The sequence below is a fragment of the Anas acuta genome, chromosome 2 (assembly GCF_963932015.1).
Source record: "Anas acuta chromosome 2, bAnaAcu1.1, whole genome shotgun sequence".
Taxonomy (NCBI): Eukaryota; Metazoa; Chordata; class Aves; order Anseriformes; family Anatidae; genus Anas; species Anas acuta.
Window position 1 is genome coordinate 4,481,570 of NC_088980.1, and position 17,100 is coordinate 4,498,669.

The 17,100-nt window shown below is 41.2% G+C and overlaps 1 long non-coding RNA gene across 1 annotated transcript in view; it reads left to right on the plus strand.

Moving 5' to 3' along the window:
• Positions 1-9,886, plus strand: part of LOC137852048 (uncharacterized) — a 12,092-nt gene extending 2,206 nt beyond the window's left edge. Inside the window, exons 2-4 of the long non-coding RNA XR_011093631.1 lie at positions 35-224; positions 4,340-4,540; positions 9,621-9,886. This is a non-coding gene — a long non-coding RNA (uncharacterized lncRNA). The remainder of the gene's footprint in view (positions 1-34; positions 225-4,339; positions 4,541-9,620) is intronic.
• Positions 9,887-17,100: the final 7,214 nt, after the last annotated feature.

Sequence of the window (17,100 nt, forward strand, 5' to 3'; positions counted from 1 at the left end):
CCTTTTTTTTTTTTTTCCCCTGCTCCCTTAACAGCCTTCGATCTCCGCTGCCGTTTTTAAGAGGCTTTTAAAAATCCTTGGAAAAGCCTTTAGGAGTGCCTCAGGAATTTTACCCCGACTTGTTTAACTTCTGTATCGTCATTCAGCACACAGATCGGAGTGAGAGCTTTTGTGGGATTTCTGTCTGAAGCTGGACTGAAAGGAAAAGTTATCTGTGCAGGCTGGTAAGTTATTCACGCTCAGCTTCACTGGCGGCTGGTGACATCCAAAAGTAGTAAATAAAGCTGACAACTAAATCTGCACTCTAGAGATGGAAATATCTCTGTTTCATTTGAAAACAGGTAGAAAAAGTCTCTTTTGCTGGCTCTGCGGAGATGTGGATGCATTTCTTGTGCCAAGCCTGATGGCTGTGCGGACAAACACACTATTGACACAGGCTAACACAAGCTGATCTTAGCTGACTGACGGTAGGGATCACTTCTAATCCCTGTGACTGCTGTGTAAATCCTACATAACACCACTATAAGCGGAAACTTTCTATCAATGTGATTTGGGTGCTGAGGGACAGATATTTTTGTTTATTTTTTTATTTACTTAATTTCTTCACTTTTTTTCTTTTGGACACAGAGGTGTCTCAGGGTTTCTGCAGGCTTGCCCTCCTGCATCTCATCAGATCAGCAGGACAGAAGCCAGTCTGGGGGCTTTCCAGCCCATGCTCTGCAGTGAACGTACATCTAACACTGCTCTGCTGAAGGTCAGCTGCGCCGGTGTCACTGGGCAGACTGAGCCACGGGGCTGGACAGACACAGGGACAGAAAGGGAGAGCGAGGGAGAAGGGAAATTACATGCTTGGTTTTGCAGACAAAATGAATCTCCCAGCAGTGCCAGATTGTCCTCTGGAGCAAAAGGTCTAATCGCTTCTGGTTTTATCACAGCGGGACTTGTGTACACGCCTCAGATTAACCCCTGAGTTATCGGACCTGTGTGGGCTTTAGAAGCCGGTGTTACTCTGTAAGCCAGGGGGGTTGCTCTGGCTTCAAACTACACAAAATCTGATCCAGAGTCAGAAGCAAAGTCCCCAGGCACAGGTCCTCAAAGAAGAGCATTTCAAATCAGCCTACCTCTCTGCCTCCCCCCCTTTTTTTTTCACTTACATCAGTGCACTTATGTTAAATTCTAAATTGTACTTAAATTAACTCAAGGCTTTTTCACTTGGGCAATAAGTCACTATGAAGATAAAAACAAATACACACCTGCATAAGAGTGCTTTGTTTTGCTTTTTCCTTTTTTTTTTTTTTCTTTTTTTTCCTTAGTATATTCAGCTTTCAAAAGATGATTCAGATACAAAGCTGAAAACAGCTTAAATAAAAATCTGGATGTCTGAAGCCTGTTGTTCTCAAGTTCTTATTCTTTCTAGTCATCAGATGTTTTTGATTTTCCAAATATCCAGTTTTATTTCATTCCATTTTATTGTGCACTTACACAACAGCACTGTACCATTGGGGGGAAAAATGTGAAGGAATGGGGACAAATTAATTATTAGTTTCACACTTCTAATTACAGAGGAATCGCAATGAGGAACAATGTGACAGACAAATCAAAAATCAAATTTAGCCAGAGACAGTGTGTGGTGGAATTTTAGCATAAAAGAAACTCAATGCTAGCTGTATTCTGTTCGGCAAAACTTTTTTATTTACTGTAGACTGTCTCTGAGACTAGAAGATCATATGTGACCATGTTCTCTGGTCATAACAACCAGATGCCCAAGACACAGGGCATATGTCATCCTAGGGAACTAGGGAAAGAAGAGTCTAGAAATAGTTCACAGGAGCAAGTACTTTCCATGTGTCCCAAACTGGCACCTGTGGGATGGAGCTGCCCATCCTATTCAGTTGTGTTCACAGGAAATTCCCTCTTTACTCACTTCTTCCTACAATTAGGGTCTGGATGACCAAACAACCCCTGTACCACTACTGATAAGGTGAGAAGAAATCCCTCCAAGGAAAATTACTAGAAGCCAGGAAAATGAGCTGGGGAAGTGTTACAGCATGATTGTTTGATTCCTACAGTTTCCCCTAGGTACTCCTGACTGGCCCATGCTACAGACAGGGTACTGAGCAAGCAAGACCTTTAGTATCACCACTGAGGTACCCTTGGCATCCCATGTTCCTCAAGAGCAGCAGATTGAGGAACAATACCTCCCTTTGGGGTTAGCTAATATAATATATTAATATTATATATAATGTATGTTCACCCTGGGACTCTCCATTTGTCTCTTGATAGCTACTACCCACCTTTCATATTTTGGAACTAGATGCCACCAGAAGAATAAAACTATCATGCAGACTAAAACAAACAAACAAAAACAATAAATAAAAAAAAATAAAAAAGACAGAAACTTTTATAATATATAGAATCATAGAATCATAGAATATCCTGAGTTGGAAGGGACCCTTAAGGATCATCAAGTCCAACTCTTGACACCGCACACGTCTACCCAAAAGTTCAGACCATGTGACTAAGTGCACAGTCCAATCTCTTCTTAAATTCAGACAGGCTCGGTGCAGTGACCACTTCCCTGGGGAGCCTGTTCCAGTGTGCAACCACCCTCTCTGTGAAGAACCCCCTCCTGATGTCAAGCCTAAATTTCCCCTGCCTCAGCTTAACCCCATTCCCGCGGGTCCTGTCGCTGGTGTTAATGGAGAAAAGGTCTCCTGCCTCTCGACACCCCCTTACGAGGAAGTTGTAGACTGCGATGAGGTCTCCCTTCAGCCTCCTCTTCTCCAGGCTGAACAGGCCCAGTGCCCTCAGCCGTTCCTCGTACGTCTTCCCCTCCAGGCCTTTCACCATCTTCGTAGCCCTCCTCTGGACACTCTCCAACAGTTTCACGTATATACATACACAATGCACATCTGAAAGAAATACGGGGAGCTGTTAACCAATCTTACCTTTCTAAGCTCTGATGTGAACAAACTCATGATCATCACTGATATGTTGTTATTAATTGCTAACACGGTGATTATACCAGCACCCCCACACCTCCCATACTGCATGAAGAGAAGCAGCAAAGACAGGCTTGTCCTGTGTGTGTAGATGAACCACCAAGTCGGGAAACATAAGGAGATATTGGCAAAAGAACAAATATTCTGCACATGAAACAGAGGGAACTGACAGATAGCAACAACATAGTAGGGAAGGAGAAAAGATAAGATGTGAGTAGAGCAGCAACACATCAGTGGAAGATTCAACCCAAAGTGATGACTGCAGTCCAAGGGCACCATAGTTCCAGGGCAACATCCATTCAGAAATGTCCTCCACAACACAGATCTAATTGGTACCCAAGTCCTTATGTCCCTTTTTCCACCAAATGATCTCCTTTCTTCTTATTCAGGCTAAAGGCAAATGCCTCAGCACTTGGCCAAGGGCTCTGAGGCCTACATGCCCCACCTCCATAAACTACCCTGAAACAAAAAAAGGGCAAATTCCAGTCTCCCCAATATCAGATGACCTGGGGTTTGTGCTGAAAGTTTGTCTAGGCATGACTTAAAGCTTATGTGCCAAATCATGTTTGAAGGTGGAGTTGGAGTTTTTCTGGAATTATGTATCTAGAAATAGAGGGAGATGACTGCCAACCTTATGTAAGCGTTTAGGACAGGCAATGAAGAACATATCTGATGGGAACAAGAGGGAGAAAGTAGTTTTTGAGCTGAGGGCTGATTCTTCACAGATGATTTAAATCAGTGTACTCTCAACATTATTTAGTTACGCTAGACAGTTGAGTGAAAACTCTAGCTCACAGGACTGGATATTTAATTGCCAAGATCCCAGGGCCAACTTTTTTTTTTTTTTTTTTTTTTGTCTGAAACAAATCAGGTTGTGAAGGTCTGTAGCACATCCCTCATTTAACATTTCAATCAGAAAACAAATGTACTTGTTGGTTAAGTGGCAGGCTTTGTTCTGTGCTCCCACATGTCAAATTGGTCAGGATCTCTCTACTATTTGAACAAGAAACAAATGTTAGTGACGGCAAATTCGGTCTTGGCTAGCAGGACTTGTCTGGGAATTTTCCACTTAGGTGAAGGAACAGTCAAAGTTGAAGGGCAGACGTGCCATATGTCGGTCCAGAGGCCAAATGAACAGAGGAATAAGGGAAAGTTTAGCAAACTATAGTTACTCTTTTCTCAAGAAGGATTTGGTATCCTGTAACTCTGCCAGCCAAGTGCATCAGCAGGCAACCAGCAATTGCTAGGACAACTATGTTACAGTTTCAGATACAACAGCAATTTCTACCTTCTGCCCATAGATTTTCACTCACAGATTTTCTGGCACTTCTTTTCAGGCACTTCTGGCTGGAAGGAAAATGTTTTCCCATATATTCTGTTCAGTGCTGTCCATACAAAAAGTTGGAGTACAGAGGCTGTGTTTCCTATAAGAATGGCACTGATTTAAACAGATTTACACCAACATTCAGGAGGTGCTTCTTGAAATCCACTGTCTGGTGAGGAGGAGAATCAGTCTTGTTTGCCAACATAAGCATGAGGTGAGTGCAAAACCACTTGGGAACCTCTCTGCAAGAAAGGTGCCTGAGCACAAATGGCACCTTACACCATGACTAAGAGTGGTAGCCAAGAGTGGTTTTAAGTGGGAGTGGTTATAGTGTGAATCCTTGACTTACACTCCTAAATCCAAGAAAGAAGGAATATTTTAGACACATCCCCCTCTTTAGCATTTGCTATCAGCCAGTCTCAGCACCCACTTGCTCCATATGCCGACTGCCGGGAATTTCCCTCCTAGCTTCTCATCCAACTGTTCACTGTACGGTAAACTCTGGGTCTGTAATATCCTCTTACAGAGCTGGACACCTAAATCCCTTTGGGAGGCTGGATCTCAGCTCTCGGAAACCTGTCCGGTAGTTATTTGTGAATTGCCTCATGTACCAGGAACCAACACGGTGTCATGCCCTATAATGAGCAAGATTTAAAGACAAAGTCCGTGCAATTTATTTTCATTTGGGTATTTAATTATCTATTGAAATCAAAACAGGTCCTAAAGACCAACCAAGTTTTTCCTTTTCTTATGAAAAAAATCTGTAATTTCACCATTTTAACCTCATTAGCATAACCCTTTTGACAGATTTTCTTAAAATAAATAAATAAATAAATAAATAAAATAAAATAAAATTCAATATATGTGAGCATGCTTATTACAAAACTTCTCAATTTCTGCTCTTTTTCCCTTTTCTTTCATTTTTTCCCCTCCAAGTCATAAGAGTAAAAAAGAAAACTTTATCAGTGAATATATGAAGTGACAAAATCTGTTACTGTATGAATAAATTAATGAAATTCAGAGCAGATGTATAAGCAGACATAAACCTATTTACATCAATGACAAATTTAGTTCAGATAGATAGAGAGAGATGATGGTTGGACAACTGTTTCCTCTTGAAGGAGGTATCTAACGCATCTGAAGAGAAGATCACTCAGGAATGTCCTTGGAGTGTTTGCTTCAATTTTCATTTAAAGGTGTTCCCTTCTCTGAGAGAAAAAGACCCTCAGTGTCAAATGCAGAGGTGAATGTGTTAGCACAGCAGGCTTTTTCATCACAAGTACAAGGAAACCCCAGGGGTGGCATTTGCCTCCCCAGGCTGTAGGTATCTACCATGAAAATGGCTCTAGCTGAGCTGGTGTCCTTCAGCTGCCTCTTAGTGAATGCAGCATGGGCCTTATCAGGGTGTGATCACTGATCAGTCTTAAACATCTACGCTCCATAGGCTCCATTCACACAGCTATTCAGGGTTCCCAGGCTGCCCAGCTCCAGAATAAACATTTACTTTTCTCTGGAAACCTCAGTTCTATGTCCATGAAAACTGTACAGTTGTACAGGATATCATGTTGGTGAAAAGTGATATCCTTTTTTGACACTTCTGTGACGTGAAATAATAAAGATGACTGTCTTCCAACTGGAACACAGAAGGGAATTTCCCAAACAAGTGCTAAATAAACTTGCATAAGGAATCAGCTTTTATTTCACCGTGATTCTCTTGTACCTCATAGCCTCTCCAAAAGAGGAAGCGTTCTGCGTCATGAATCTTTCAAACTGCCTGCAGAATGCGTAGTGTTAGAGAAAGGGTGCGGCTAAGCTGGCTCTCATCAAGATCATCTTTTGTTTGAAGGCATCTTCCAAAATAGGCATTTGTTCTCCCTGAGCTTATGCTGGGGAGAGAGAGACACACACTCTGCTGCTTAGCAGCAAGCAACATGCAGCAGCATTAATATTGTCCCTTTTAGACTAGCAATGTTATTTGTTAACCAAACAAATGTTATTGAACTTTAGGAGCAAGACATTTTTGCAAAAAAAAAGGGGGGCATGAGTCTCTTACCCTAATATAGGATAATATCTTATGTCTTTCTCCAAACAGATCTTGTCATATATGGGTTATTTGAACACGGGTGTCTTGTGAAACATTTGATTTCTCTGTCAGTCCTAGAAAATGCCACCACACTGAGGGTTAAATTCCAATTATTATGTTTTCTAAGCAAACATATTTAGCAACAATTGTCCTTTTGATTTCCTGTGCCCAGTGCATCACTGGGAGGTTGACCAATTTTTTTTTTTATTTTTTTCTTTTGCCCTGCACATTGTGTTATATAAAACGACAAGTCTGCCAGGAATACCGGGCATGACACATCAGTGACTGTACTAATGAAAGCCTTGGTAATTCATTACAAGCACAGGAGGTGAATAAACCATTGTTACTGCTATAGGAAAGTTTTCAGTATGGATCAAAATTCACTTGTTGTTTTTTTAATGTGTAGGGAAAACCAGGTCAAATCTTCTACTCCCATAAGCTGCAAAGCTCCACTGGAGCAATGCCGATTATTTTGTTGTTTTGCTGCTATTTTTGATTTTTTTTTACCCAGATTTCAACATTGCTCTATATTCTATGATCTGTTTCACCATGGCTCAGCTGTTCAGGCTCACAGCTTGTCTTTGGCACAGTCCAAGGTGCTGATTCAACATCAGAGACTTCTTTATAATAGTGAATTTCTTTTAACTGCCAAGTGTTATAGGGCACTGGATGTTGAAATGATATGAAAATAAAAGGGAGACCTTGAGATGAAACTTGCGACCTAATTCCCAAGCAGGAAAAAGCCTTGAGGTGAACTTTGGTAGGGTTATCACAAAGCAACAGTCTGCAAAGTGTCAGCCAGATGTGTCAAATCTATGAGAACACATTGCAGCAGCAAAGTAGCTTACTGTCTTCACACAGGCTGCAGAAATAAAGTGGTAAAATAAAGTATCCATAGGCAGAGCACTGGTATGCCTTACAGAGTGCTGTGTCAGAACAACTTAGTAAACAGAGAATCTTAGGAGTTTACTTAGTGTTTCTCCATCTCCAATTACAATCCTCCTGACAGCAATTTGTCCAGGCTGCCTTAAAGACCGTCCTTAAGGATGGTGGTTCTTGTCCCCATCTAGATGATCTAGTACCGTGCTCACCAGTAGGAAGGTCTCCTAACATACAAACTTCCCAAGTCTCCCTTGTTGCAATAAAAGCCCTATATGCACATTGGAAAACAATTTATTCTCTTCCGCTCAAAAATGTTTGAGATCTTTGAAGACTAATAGTTTTTTTGTTTGTTTTGTTTTATTTTTCCCTAGACTGAAGAACTCATTTGCTTACAATATTTTCTCTTTGGTCATATTTCCTTTTCTTGACCTGCAAATATAATTCTTTCCTATTGGGCTACTGGGTGTTCATATGATTATAATGCTTGCATTTTCTCTATAGGAAAACATCCTTTGTACATCAAACCAGTTTTACAATTTAGAAGGTTCATCCTAAACTCTCATTGTGCGTCTTCAGTCTACTGCCACACCTTCTAATTTAATAACATCTGAAAATTTAACACCTGTTCACTACTCCATCATTCAGGATGCAATACAACTGAACAATACCACACCAGAACAAGATCCTAGCATAGTCACTACCTCAATAACATCCTCAGTTTTGACAATGAACCATTGATAACTGTATCTCAAGTGTAGTATTCTGACGTTTATGCATTTGTTATTATTAGACATGATTGCCCTCATTTGCTTATGGAGACAGAATACTCAAAGTTTGTCTAACATCAAAAGATGACGCATTTATGACAACTCACCTATGCACAAGCCTTAAAACAATAAAAAACCTTCACAATTGTGGGACTCATATCATTTAACTTCAAAGGGTTAGCCTTATGTTAGTCGTACTTGCTTCCCTTACAGTCAGTGGAAAGAAATAGACATTTTTTTTTATGCTTGACTCACTGAACCTCTTTATACAACTACTTTGGGTGCGTGACACCAGAGACAATACTGATCACAGCTAGATTTTTACTTCAAAGGGAATTTCAGTACTATGTATGTTGTGACACAAATTATTAGCAAGATGTACTGTAATTCTCCTGGAAGAAGAAAAGAGCAGAGTGGCACTGGGAAAGCAGTAAGAAGATCTGCCAACATTGACTGTTTTGGATGTAACAACGATGTATGTCACAACTGGGAATTGCTTATGGTCTTGTGGACTTGAACTATTCCAGACTGAGTATGTTTTCTAGTGCTTGTATTTCATCAGGAAGCACTATATTTAGCCTTATGATTAACCAGAACACATACGAGTAAGTCTAATGAGCCTCAGGAAATTTAGTTCCTTAATAGAGCGTGAACCTATGAAGTCCAGTATATGAGCACATGTAGGCAAAGTATCTGGTAGTCCTTGTGCTACAATTTGTCCTTTTTTACACTGCATCTCATACTGTTTGCATTCAGTGCCATTTGCTCTTGCACAGCTATGGCAAGACAGGACATGATTATTCATTACATATTTGGCACCCTGAAAATCCCCTAGTGATCTGGGTCTGAAATGACTGAAGATGGGTCTATAGGGTGGATTTGGAGGCAATGCAATGACCTCCACCACGAGGAGGTTCTACCTTTCTTCTGCTACATACCAGGGTGACACAACTTTTGGAAAGTGTCTGTCTTCTTCTACTGGCAGTAGAGGGACCTCAGGCGATCAGTATGAACCCAGTGCTTTACTTCTGGATAGTTTAAATTAGGTGAAATTACAACACAGCCCCTTTCAGTGAGTATCTCAGATCAAGAAACTGCCTATATTTAAGCATTTCTTTATTCTCAAGTGAGTGGAGAGGGGTTGTCTCTGGCACAGCCAACACACAGAACAGCTCACACTAATACTCTGAGTTCACTGCACAGTCTCCTGATGCATTTTCGGTGATAAAACTCTCCTATACACTGTCTTCTCACTCTTTTTTGAAGGTAGCAACTGTCTTTCCATTTCTGGATAGGCAGGAAGAATAACATTGGGCATTTGTGAACCTTTGAAGGCACATTGTATAGTTTCATCCCTATGCCTATATGGATACCATAACTGGCTTTAAACACTGTCCAGCCTTTTGCTGAGTATTTTTTACTATGTCTTCTTTGGGATCACCAACATTTTGTAATGTACATTTGTATGTAGCCATTTGCTTGAGCACCCTTCCCTTCCTTTCTCCTTTCATCTATTCTTTTCTCTCCCTCATTTTTATCACACAGATACTCTTTCTTTCCAGGTTTGAAAATCCTGTTCATCTGAAGCTAGACTCATATGCCAAGAGTGAGAGTTACCTTTTGGTATGGCTTGTTTTTATCTCGAAATGAGAACACGATGACACCTGCAAAGCCATCAGCATTGAAGCCAACTAATTAGAAGTGAAGTAAATATTGTGAGTAACCTTCAGCTCTATCACTACATGATAATGATCACTGCAAATATCTAACCATCATTATGACTTCGGATCCCACCTAAATGTAAAAAAATAAAAACAGACTGAAATAAATTAATTATTCCATGCAGTGGTAATCGTAAGTAAATGTAGCAATGTCTCATTCTTGATTCTGTAAATTCACACTTGTAATATGGATATACATATAGGGATCACTCTTTTACTTCCTAGCAGAAAAACATAATTGTGCAGAATCATGGAGTCTCTTTTGAAAGTTTTCCAAATAAAAATAAGCTAAGTTGCTACAGAAGTAGTCTGAGATGCAAAACTAAAGAAAAACAAACGAACAAAAATGCTTTAAATTATGTTAAGTCTCAGTTTTCCTTCAGAGAAACAAAGCTAAGATCTACATGGAGGAAGCATTAAAAGAGTTGGCTTTTCCTCAAAGTCATCTATCTGTTTTGTGGTTATATAATTATTTTCTCATCTCACCAGGGTGTTAAGTGCATGTGGATTTGCACTCTGTAAGGGCATGCTAGCACCTCAGTGACACTGAGAGCATTCACACTGCTTCATTGATGCTGCCTCAGGACAGGAAAAAGCAGTGCTGGCATAAAATGAGCTTTTACAGAGCTTACTCTATCAGTTTAAGACATGCCTGCTTCTAGAGTCATCCATGCAGTGGACATTCCCCATCTCACAGGTAAATTAGGGTCAGGATCTGTGTTCAGAGGAGGCTCAAACATGCTTACCCAGCAGTGATTACAATAAACCCACTGGCTTGGACAGGAATAGATTATGAATGTGCACATCATGTGGTGCTGTGTCTCAGCTACCAGGGGAGAAACTTTCCTTTAAAGGATGGTAAAAGACATCCAGAGAGGAACCCACTTCAGCTGTGTGGCATAAAGAGAGCTGAGCCACACCCTTAATTTCAGTAGCGTCACATTCATTCCTTTCATTCAGTGGAAGCTGGGATATTTATATTCCCAGCCAGGGTTTGCAGAGCTCTCAACAATTCCAGACTAAGTATTTATACTCTGCCGTGAAAGTGTCCATGTGGTTTTACCTTATGCAGTTTTCCAAGCTTCTTTTTCTTCCACTGGGGCTATCCGAATTCCTGAGAATGGTGCAAGCAATATTTTTGTATGTAGCTCTCTTCTTAGAGAACTACAGTATATAGACATATAAGCATTGTGTCAATCTGTTAAATACCAGAAAGTGAGTTAAGAAGCAGAATAAAAACCACTGGCATGTATCATGAAGGATGGAACAGATTCAGATAAGAAGTCTTGTAAGACAAAACCTACATAAAATCATGTCACCACTAGGCATATTCATTTAAAATCTAAATATCAGTTAATACTGGCAGTGACTTAAATAAGCCTCTGAATATAAATTAATAGGGGCAGCCTTAAATAATCCTGCAAGAAATTGTAGTTTCAAGATCCAGCCTTGCTCTGCATTCCTACATTGTCATATGGATTACGTGGTAGGAAGCTTTATGTATCTTCAGTGAGTGTGTACATACAGAAAGAGGGTCACATTCAACAGGGGAGACTTTCTGAACAAAGAAGAGTGGTTTCACCCTGCTGGACAGCTGAACTCCAGCACAGCACTCTCTCATCCCCCTCTTCAGAAGAAAACATATAGCAGCAGAGCACTCAAGGGCTGAGATAAGGACAGGAAGAACACCCACCAACTACCATCACAGGCAAAATAGACTCAGCGTAGGGAGATTAATGTAATTTATTGCCTATTGCTAACAGACTAGAGCAGTGAGAAACTAAAAGCAAATTAAAAACACCTTCCCCCCATCCACTCTCCCCTCCCTCCTCTCCCAAGTGGCACAGGGAGACAGGGACTGGAGGCTGCTGTCAGTCTCTGAGGCTTCATCCCTGCCGCTCCCTCATGGTCCCTCTCTGCCCCTGCTCCACACGGGGTCCCTCCCACATGCCATCCTTCCAAAACTGAGCCTGCAGCAGCTGCCCACAGGCAGCAGCTCCTCAAGAACTGCTCCCACACGGCTCTGTCCCATGGGGTCCATCCCCCAGGAGCAAACTGCTCCAGCATGGGTCCCCCACGGGTGGGCAGCAGCTCCCCCCAGCCCCCTGCTCCTGTGTGGGCTCCTCTCCACGGGCTGCAGCTCTGGCCCGGGGCCTGCTCCTGCAGGGGCTCTCCATGGGCCGCAGCCTCCTCCAAGCCACATCCACCTGCTCCACCGGGGGCTCCTCCATGAGCTGCAGCGTGGAGATCTGCTCCATGTGGGACCCATGGGTGCAGGGGGACAGCCTGCTCCACCAGGGGCCTCTCCCTAGGCCACAGAGGAACTTATGCTCCATGCCTGGAGCACCTTCTGCCCTCCTGCTGCACTCACCTTGGGAACTGCAGGGCTGGATTTCTCTAATTTCTTGTGTTCCTCTCCTAGCTGCTGTAGCACAGCAGATTTTTCCCCTTAAATCTGCTCTTGCAGAGGCCCAACCAGTATCACTCACAGCTGAGCTCTGGCCAGTGGCAGGTCTCTTTTGGAGCCAGCTGGAGCTCATTCTGGTTTGACAAGGGACAGCTGCTGGGCTCTGCTCACAGTGGCCACCCCTGCAGCCCCTCTGCTACCAAAACCTTGCCAACACATAAAATAAATAAATAAATAAAATTGGACGTTTTTTCTCCTCTAAACTGAAGATCCGTTTCAAATAACCGTACTTTTCCTCATAGAGAAGAATCACCTCCCCAAGATTTCTGCAATACTTTGGGATTGGGTATCTACTTGCCTCAGCTCACAGGGAAAAGGGGATGTAAATGAAACACAGTTGACTTGCATAAGAGTTGGATCAGGTCAACATAAATTAGGATGGGGACTGATTTTCTTAGTAGGCAGGGGCTGCACATCCCTGTTTTTCCATGGCTGTGCAGGAAGAAAAGTGAGAATCACCTACTGAATGCTCTCTGATGTCTTGAAAGAAAAAGAGGAAGCTCCCTAGTGAAATGACATCCAGAACTACTCAGGGTTTGACTCAGTTTCTGAGGAATTTCTGAGGCAAAGATTTAGCCCCTGCTTCTCTCCCCCGATCTGATTCAACTTTGGAAAGGAGGATGAAAATACATGTAATGATCACACACTTCAAAATTTGCTGCAAGAAGGATGTGTGTCCTAGAAGGATGTGTCTCTGCTCATCTGGTTGTTTGCAATGCAGACATATAACAGGGTCTAAAAGGTATTCTATAAATCACTTTCTCATAATGGGTGGATCAATGGTGAGAGAAAAACAATGGTGAGATTGGATGATTTTCTGGGGCCTGAAAACCTTTAGAATTTGGCAGGTTAGAATAACCATGCACCTTGGACTTGTAGGTCAACTGTATGAATGCAAACACTAGCTGTGAAGACTTCTTATATTGACTGGTCTGGAAACAGAAGCCTCCAATGCTTCTTAAAACACAGATGAACTTCTTAAAAGTCTGGGACAGTTTCTGCAACTACAGAGCAGTGGTAGTTCTATTAGCAGAACATCTACAGATCTGGATTAGGATGTGATCCTGTTGTCTTCAGTTATACACCACTAGAGATTTGAGTTGCATAAAATAATTATAACAGGATAGAGTATGGTGAAGGGAAAAATGGCAGACATTCTTACAAAGGGAACCTCAATGGAAGTAAACAGAAAAGAAACAGCTGACCATTACTGCTTGCACATACAGGCAGAGTTTTGGCTGGTGTCATTGTTGCACAAGTTGTCTGAGACCCAAATGTTAGCTGAAGTTCAGCAGGTCTTGCTAAATAGTTTCTCTTAAAATAATACATCCATTAGCATCTTTTCTATCCACATGGAAAAGTTTCTTCATTGCTTAGAACATGAGCCCAAAGCTTGAGTTCTAGCCTCTGAGCATATCAAGCTTGCCTTCCAGACTACAGTCCCCTTAGTGCCATGCAACTATGAAGACCAACCACAACTTGGGTTTCCAACCATCTTTGTCTTTGTAAAGGTCATCAAGTCATTACCACTATTTTGAATATTCTTGACAATTAGGACACAGTCTGCTAGAAGAACTCTCCAGCCTCCTCAGATAGATTGGCAAGGTAGTTCAAGGTGGAGATATTGGGACTGCTTCAACTGGTGAACCAGGAGCTTTTTCATTAGACGGTGTTATGCCTGAAACAAACTGAAAAGTTATGCTTCTTAGACCCCATATTGAAAGATTTATTTTCCTGTCATGGATTGCATTTGCAGCTCTCCTTTGAACTATCTCCACTGTTTAGACGTTTTTCCAGAAATGTGTACTCCAGAGCTGGATACATCATTTTACAAATGTTTCAACTGGTGTAGTTTAAAGAGGCAAGGTCATTTCCCATTTTCTATGGAATGTTCTCTGTACACATCTAAAAGTTGCACTGGCTTCTTTTTTGGAAGTTTATGTTGAGCTAGTTACTGATGCTTCACTTGCAATTTGCCAGACAAATTTCTCTCCTCCCACACATAAAACTTTCAGTCTTCTCTCCCAGACATATTGCCCTCAATATGACTTCATTAAAACAAATTACACTGGAGTATGAATATTTAGACATTCACTATTCTGTCCTATTGATTGTTTGCTAAGCTACCTTTGTTATGGCAACTGCAAACTGATTTCACAGACAGTGTATTCTCATGGAGCGGTTCCTAAACGTTAGAGAGCACTCGACCAAATTAGCTTTATCTTTTTCTCTCATAGGTGCTTTCCTGAAGCCCTGAGGACTTGAAGGGTTTCTGGAAAACTGGGTTATGTAGAGTCATTGTTGACATGATAAATCACTTCTAAAAGTGTGTCTTCTTCTGGCCATTCAATCTTGTCTGTTCTTGATGTAGGTCCTTCATTTTCCTATCAGGGCAACAGAGAACTGTCCTGATTTAGATTTTATTATGCATTTATCATAAGGATAACTTGTCTTTCTTACCAAGTTCTGTAGGCATTTTAAAATCTGTCTGATGTCTACTGAGTTTAGGCTGAAGAATTTATCAGTTCTTTCTGATTCTCCAAACTTTCATTTGCATTGATTTTTACAGCATAGATGCTCAAAGTGTCTTGTTCCAGCCATAAAATCTATGAAAGAAGGGGAGAAACACATAATGAAGTCCTAAACGAGAAATATCTTTTATGCTTACAGGAACTTTTGTCATCAGTGGTGGGTACACTTTGGTTTGAATTGCCCAGAGAATACCCAGCCAAGTACCTAAAGTCTTGCTATCTTTGGCAGGATCACATAAATAATGTTTGTGCTTGAATAACATGTTCTTGAACAGTTTCTCCAGTGTATTTTCTGCACATATGTTTCCCATCAACAGCAGACAGAGCAGGCTTACCCAGAAACACTTGTATGTCCAGTTTACAGAGGTGAAAAGAAGAAAACCAAAAGATTTCTAACATTGTCTTCAATTCTTCAGTGGACATGGGTGTAGAAAAATGCTAGTGGATCAGCAGGTTTATATCAGCAACAAACTGAATTTTACCCATATTGCCCAATGAATTTAGTCAGCATAGTCAGTGGACACCAGGAGTTGGTCAGTGGACCTGTACATGCCATAATTCATCTGCATAATCACAAGTTCCAAGCACAATTTTATGCATTGCAGTGTCTCTTGCCTGGCCTCTGGCAGCTATGCCACAAATGTTTGGGTCTCCTGAATCTCTTGTACTGTCTCCCTTCACATCTGACAGCCTTCTGTGGATATGTCAGGTATCCAGTGATATTGTCAAATTTCCTAGGTATTTAGGCTAGATGTGTGGGAAGCTAGAATCAATGTCCAAGTAAAAGACAGTTGTCTGGGTCTCCTTTTTTGACAACAAGCACCGATATGGTCAGAGCTAGGTGAACCCTGTTCCAATATATTGTCCAAAAGAGGGGGCACTAGCCATTCTCTGGTAGTACCGACCTCTCATAAAATCACAGAATCATAGAATCATAAAATGGTTTGGGTTGGAAGGGACCTCAAAGATCATCTAATTCCAATCCCCCTGCTATGGGCAGGGACATATTCCACTAGAAATCCGTTCCCTACAGAGGAAGCTGCTCCTTTATTTTCAGATAACTAAAGCTGATGTGGGTCCCAAACTTCATATCACACTTGGTGAGCTTTCATCCCATAGTGTTTCTCTTACCAGGAGAGTATGAAGTGTAGCTAGGCCATAAGGAATCACTTCAGTCTCACCTAATTCTCTTAGGAAGGCTCTCTGACACACATGCAGGCTTATGCTAGTGCTTTCCACATTAACAAACATACAAGACTGACAGAGTCTCCTTCCAGGGTTGGAAACATAGTTAATGGTGTGTCAGAATGACTCACATCACCACTTACCTAATGTTTCCCTTTCTACATCTTAACTTCACATATGCTCATTTTCCAGCTGCCACTCCTGTGCAAGTGGCACGCAGACATGGCAACTCGAAATCTCAGTGTGCTCAGTTCGGTTTCTTCTTTTCACCTCCCTTTGTGGATCTAAAGGTAAGTTGCAAAGTTTCATAGGCAGCACATACATGTCCACATTATTGGGAGAGAGAGTCATATCATTAGCCAACTCCCCTTAAGTCCATAAATATATTACTGGAAGTGACTTCTTCTGTCGAACCACAGAAAGGCAGGTCTCATTTGGGCTCTCATCATCTTGTATCTTCTGTCTCAAATCTTGACCTATGCAACCTTACCTCGCACATCCTGTACAGCACACATCCTGAACTTTCCTTCACCTTTCCTTAACTGGGACCTATTGTAAGTCATTTTTCTTCCCAGATCCCTCACCTCACTCCTTTTCTATTGTATGAAACAAACTGCTAATTTTCAGTTTCAGAGCCTTTCATGGAAGATATTTCTTCTGTTAATTCAGTACTAGCAAATTTGCCAAAAGAAGAATGCTGAAGAATATATCATATATAACAAAATCTTTGCAGTTGTTAAGAACCTCATGATTTTTATTTTTATTATTTTTATTTATTTTTATTTTTATTTATTTTTTATTCTTATTTTTATTTTTATTTTTTAATGGCTATTTCTGATGGTATTCAGCTATAAAAACAAAGACAATAACAACAAGAAAAACACAGAAATCTCAATATTGATATCGACATGTAAACTAGCTGCCCCAAAACTTCTTATATTCAGTTGACATTTGGGTTTTTTACTCAGCTACTTTAATACATGCATCAAGTTGGCATATTTTTGTTTCAAGGACATTTGATATTCCTTCTCCCACCTGATCACCAATTGCCTGTCTGCACATTTGCAGATCTCCTGTATGCCAGTATTTCTGTTTAGAATGGCAAATGAATCATTTAGTAAAAACAGTGGAGCCTATG